General features: G+C 39.2%; 1 long non-coding RNA gene across 2 annotated transcripts; it reads left to right on the top strand.

Annotated features, from left to right (window-relative positions):
- The first annotated feature begins 1,109 nt into the window (after positions 1-1,109).
- Positions 1,110-1,901, top strand: LOC119908456. 2 transcript variants are annotated; one of them, XR_005445276.1, is made up of 3 exons: positions 1,110-1,208; positions 1,325-1,453; positions 1,728-1,901. It is a non-coding gene; the product is annotated as an uncharacterized LOC119908456 (long non-coding RNA). The 2 variants fall into 2 exon arrangements; XR_005445275.1 differs by lacking the exon at positions 1,728-1,901 and having other exon boundaries at positions 1,325-1,724.
- The last annotated feature ends 4,368 nt before the right edge of the window (positions 1,902-6,269 follow it).

The raw sequence follows: 6,269 nt of genomic DNA, 5'->3' as shown, positions 1-6,269 counted from the left end.
TATTGTTTTAAAAATGTATATGGGTATAAACTATAAACCCGCGACCCTGTAAGCAGTTGACGATGGATGGTATAAACTCTATTTTACAACATTGTACATTGCTATAACACGAAATAGAGACTCAAGCTGTTATTTTGCCGATAAGATTCATCTGTTTATCAATAAATGGAGACTGATTTTTATAGAATGGAATTGTCATGTTTTAAGCAAAGTATTGTGTACACTGAAACAGTATATTACATCAAAATCCACCACCAGAGGGCGGCATAACTCCTAGAACTGATCTTGAATCCACCTTCAGCAGTGGCCAGCTCGGGCAAGCATTATTAATGTTCTGTAATGTCTGCTTTCCTTCATATTTTATTTTAATTTCACCTCTCCTCCCTCTCTCACCCTGTGCTGATCATTTCCTGTCAGCATCATATATATTATACAATATTGTTTATTTTAAGTAAGTAAGTTAATAACATAAACTATTATTCAAAACAGATGGACAAATCTATCCATTGAGGAATCAGAGCCATTGATTGGCTTTTGCAGATGCAATTGTGTATTCAAAGGGTGGGCCGGTGCTGAGGTTAGGGAGCCAGGTGACAAAGACCGAGGAGACTGAGGGATGCTGTTCAGCATGCCCTTCACTTCCCTGTCAATGGATGCTTCACTTATGTAGAACAGTTTAAGAGTGGCGTCTGTCTGCAATAAGGCCTCAAACAGATCGATTATGAATGTTGTGGCCAGCTGATCCGCACTCCTCTTCAGAACAGCTCCAACCCCATCTGGCACCACTTACCTGTGGCTGGCCTTGAAGGAATTCCACGTTCCTGCTTAAAATCTCTTTTTGTAGAGGTGGGTTGAGGAAGTTCCCATTCTTGCGGTATTGCGTGCAAGATCCATCGCTGAGGAAACGGACCACTGTGACAGCAGGGAGGAGGTTGTTGACATAGGACAGAATGGGGCTTAGATGCACTCTTCACAAAATTTTAAAACCATTTCAAAAGTTTTTATAAGTTAAAATAATTGTATCAGGCTGCGAGAAATCCAAGCTGATATCATCAATGATGACCATATTTTCAATAACATCCAACGAGTCTCTCTGTCAACACTAGGTCGAATCCTCAAGAAAAATCAAATATACATGAAGCAACTGTATCGGGTACCATTTGACAGAAATTCAGAGAGTGAAACATCTGCGCAATGAGTATGTGGAGGTATGTATTCATGTTATTATGGTGTGGTATTGTGCACTGCTCATAATGTTCTGGCACAAAAAAATACTGTGCAATAGATATTGAATAGCATCCTATTGTCTTTTACTGTGTTTCAGAGAGTCCAGCATAAATTCAACATGAATTTATATATGTGGATGAGGCTGGATTTAACCTTGCGAAAACAAGAAGAGGGAGAAATGTAATTGGACACAGGGCAATCACCAATGTGCCAGGGCAGCGAGGGGGTAACATCACCCTTTACACTGCTATTACACAAAATGGGGTCCTCCACCACTATGCAAATGTGGGACCCTATAATGCAAATCTAATACTTGCATTTCTTGACAGATTGCACGAGATTGTCACAGCATTAAACCAAGTGGACCAGATGCGGTACATTGTCGTTCGGGACAATGTCTCATTCCACCGGGCTGCTCTGGTCCAGAATTGGTTCCATGAGCACCCTGAATTTGAAGTCTTATACCTTCCCCCTTCCTCAATCCAATAGTTTTTTTTCAGCATGGCGGTGGAAGGTATACGATCTGCGGCCCTATGACCGTTTGCCCCTCATTCAGGCCACGGAGCAGGCCTGTGATCATATCGAAGCAGCTTCTGTGCAGGTGTAGGTTCGTCACACGAGGCGACTCTTCCAACGGTACCTTGCCAATGAAGACAATCTGTGATGTGGATGAAATCTTATGGCCTGATCCAGACAGGGATGATGAATAGTTAGTTTTCTTGTTGCTTTTACAGTCAAAGTGCATGTACTTCATGCAGTAATTTTTATTTGTCAACAGATTTTATTTGTTTCATTGTTGGATTACTGTAACTGATTATGTTAAGAAATACTGTAAGTATTGAAATAAATACTTGGAATATTCAGTCTGCAGCATCAGTGTTGTGCAGTGCTTGGTAAGTTTATAGTAGGCCTCTGTGTACATTCTCCCTATATCTCAAACTAATCATGAAGAATGTTGTGGGTTTGTCACTTTTTTTTTATCATCTAAATTATCCCTTACATAACAATGTCTGGCCAAAAATATAACACATGCTATTTCCTAAAAGTACTTTTTTTACAAATGTGTTTTATTTATCACAGCAGTGTGAAACTGGCTGCAATCGTGTCTGATCATTGAGGACTGTGTTGGTTAAATGAAAACAATTGCATTTTCACAAATATGTGTATGTTTTGACTGAAGTGTCATTTTGCAAACAATCTAGGAATTATGCAAATTGAGTGTGGTGTTTGGATAATTGTGATTATATTGAAGAGAACCCGGTTTTCAAAATTGCGTGTAAACAATTGGAAAAAACAGGATTACTCATTGCCTTAGGAAACATCAAACTATCAAACTTCTAAAATGTAATACTTTCTTTTTAAAAACTATTATATGCATTACTCATATCAAATCACATATAGTCCATGAAAAAAGAAACAATAATCCAACATTAACTTTGCAGCATCTACAGAGGTAGCAGCAGTTTCAGCTTTGGGTGACAGATGGGTCACTGAGGGGGATCTGTGTGTATGTTTGTGTAGGGGTGTGTGTACACGGAGGGGAGCAGAGCAGGTGACAGGTGAACTACTCAAGTTGACTAAAAAAAAAAACGTGGTGTTTTGTCGGGAGATGCAGTGACAGAAACCAGCGGTGAGAAAACTATAAATCGCTCTGACGTTAGAAGACACATTGGATATTTTACGAGCATGCCGATCAGGTAAAGCAACATTTACCACATCTTTTAGGGAGAGCCTCAGCTGTAAAGGAAAGAGGTGCGCTGGATTTATAAAATAAAACGAGTGTCGTTGTGAAACAGCACCCGTTTTATAATTGGTGGAAGCAGCTTCAAGCTACAGCTGCAGCAGTCTCTCTACACTGTTTCGACCTGACCTTTCTTTTCTCAGTGAGATGGAGGAATTTAGAAAGTTGTGTGGCGCTGCGTCAGGCCCCCAGCTGTCGTGCATGATTTATGTGTAAAATTCATCCAGCCAGAGGGTCTGATCATAAACAGTTCACAGCGTGCTGGTAGTAGGCCTACTACACAACCCATTGAAGGTACCGGAGAGGGAGTGGGTTGCTGGGGTGTAATGGGCCAGGAACAAGAGATTGTGGTGCGGCCGGCCGCGCTTAGGATGTTCGGTGATTGTTCCCTCTTGCTGGAGGAAGCCACATCTAATTGAGCACCACGCTATGTTGATGCGCTGCGCAGTTTTTTATATCATAATTTATAGTTGGGCATGGGGAGTGTCAAGTCAGCTTGACTGGTTTTGGTTGGTTGGTGTTAAAGTCAAAGTCAAGTCGCAAGTCTTCTTTGATTTTGTCAAGTCGAGTCTAAAGTCATCATTTTTGTGACTGGAGTATGACTCGAGTCCAAGTCATGTGACTCGAGTCCAAACCTCTGCAAAATGGTGCTGAATCACACTGGTCAGCATCTGGTCCTACATATAAAACTCCAGTGTGCACCATTGCTTGCTTATGGGATCGCAGATGCATTTTTACATATTTAATTCTCAGAGAAGTCCACATGCATAATACATTAGTTATCATCAGTTCCCTCCTGTTGTCCGGGGGCGCGGCTACGGAGGCTGACCGAGGATTTTACATCTCGCTGCATACTAGTTCTTAATGTTTCCGAGGTTTTTGTCTACATTGCTTTTTGTTTGTCCTGTCATCTGGAACTTTTATTTGCTGGTTATTATAAATATGGAACGAGTTGGATTGCACTACACCGCACATTTTTTATTATCCCAGGAAATCTTAGACAAATTGGTGAAGGTCGAAACCTTGCTTGTACACCTCTTGGCATTGTAGACTTGGAGCCTTAAAATCTCGAATGCCAAGTCTCTGTTTGGAGTTATTAAGGAACACATGTTGAAGAGAACCAAGAGGAGGAAAAGAGAGAATTAACAGCTGTGCACTTAACATAAGGTTGCAATAACCTTTAACATAACTAGCATAACTGCTTCAACCATATGTCAAAAATTTAGCGCTGTTACCTCAATGCTAACATATAATAGGAATCTCTACATGCTAATGGAAACTAGCATTGTGATAGCCACAATACAATGTAAACATAAACTACACACACGTCACTTCACATGCTCAATATCCTCAACATACCAATGTGTCAATGGCACAAGTGTCATAAATACTTACACACATACTGTAGGTTTCCTGTGCTCTGTGTGAAACAAAAATAAACTTTACTGGCTTGATCTGCTGTTTCAGGACTCCACACTGGCTGGCTACAGCAATCCCAAAGGGTCAATACTCGGTGGTCTAAAAATACTACCACTAGGTGGAGACATTGCATGCCAAGACAGCACATGGACACTGATTGACACTGATTGACACTCTTTTTTGACTGCTGTACAGATGCAAATTAATTAACTAACAACGGTCACTGATCAGTGTTCTTTCAAGACTATTAAGAGTCATCCTAACTGCAAAGTATTTGTAAAGACATGTGTCTTAATTAGAGGAAAGTTGTTATCAATAGAATAATGTGAAGAAGAAACTGTATAATGATAATTTGAGGGATGCCTTGAATGGTCTCAATAAAATGATGGGTTGGGAGTTAGGAAGAGGTAAATGTTTCACTCAAATACTACAGTTTTGCTGTAGATTTGATTGTGGGCATAATGACATTGTTTGTGATAACCTTTGCAATAATATTGCTGACCATACACCTTTTATACTTACTTTTGAAAGTGAGGTAGCAGCCAGCCTAGTAAGGATAACACCAAACTAGGCCCCAAGCCCTGATGGTCTAAGGGGGTGGGTAATTAAAATCTGTTCTCACTAAACTCATTAACTCGTTAAGTTCAGAAGTTGCTTGATCAACATTCAGTGCCACAGCAGTGGAAATTATCCACAATTATTCCTTCAATTTGCTTGCAGGTGTGGGTGGAGCAACTCTTACATTAGTTAACACACTTACCAAACAGATGCAGATGTCTAAAAGTTTCGCAAGGGTTTTGTTTTGGGATTTTAGTTCAGCCTTTAACCATGGAACCACATTTTTATTACAGAGGCTCTTTGACCTTGGTGTAAAAGGCTGGTTTATTTTATGGATTAAAGACTTTATTTTCCATTGGCCTGTCTGTAAATGACATTATGTCGGAGCAAATTTTATGTTTTAAACACAGGTGCATCCCAGGGCCATGTCTTATCACCTGCATGCCATCTTTACTAATGAGATACAGATCCAACATTATAGCAGTGTGAAGGCAGGTGAAGAGAAGAAGTTAAATAAATAGGTCTTTCTTAGATAAATAAGGACGGAGGGGAGCGAACAAGGGATGTGGAGGGCCCCATGCTGTGTTTGCCTTAGGCTCCAAAATGACTAAATCTGCCCCTGCTAAATGACTGTTTAGCTATTGACTATATGACTATATAATCAATTGTCTGGAAAGACTGGTAACATTTTATATATATATTAAATATAACATTTCTTTAACCAATGACCCATTACAGTTTTCCTACTACTCAAACAGATCTGTGTGATGATGACATCTCACTTGCTCTGCATAATGCTTTAGTCCACCTTGAACAGAAAGATTTTCACGTGAGACCCTTATTTTAGATTTTGATCCCTGCCATCTTCTGTCCAAATGCAAATTGCAAAATACGCATTTATAAATACAAGAGAGAGGTAGTCAGTTGTCAAAGCATAATGAAATGACGAAATTAAACATATAAAGGCAAAGTTAATGAGCTCCTAAAAATAAAAATGTAGGGAAAGCAGTGATGACATTAGTCAGTCAAATTAACTGAAGCAAGCAAAACTGTATTTATATAGCACATATTATTCCACAGTATGCTGCACAGAGCATAAGCTGCCATGGAAGTTGTAAAGATAAAAAATTAGATTTAAGTAAACACAATTGAAACATACACGAATAATACATTAAAACATTAGGAAAGTTGGAATAATAATAAATAAATAAAATAAGACCAGCAACTGACCAGTAAACATGAATAAGACATGAATTAAAACCATAAGAATAAATATAAATAATCATAAGTCATGTGAGTTTAAACCAATGAAATAAGTAATAAT

Source organism: Micropterus salmoides, unplaced genomic scaffold (genome assembly GCF_014851395.1).
Source record: "Micropterus salmoides isolate LMB-PRFRI ecotype aquatic unplaced genomic scaffold, ASM1485139v1 Ms_hic_scaffold_18, whole genome shotgun sequence".
Taxonomy (NCBI): domain Eukaryota; kingdom Metazoa; phylum Chordata; class Actinopteri; order Centrarchiformes; family Centrarchidae; genus Micropterus; species Micropterus salmoides.
This window is presented reverse-complemented; position numbering and strand designations above follow the sequence as displayed.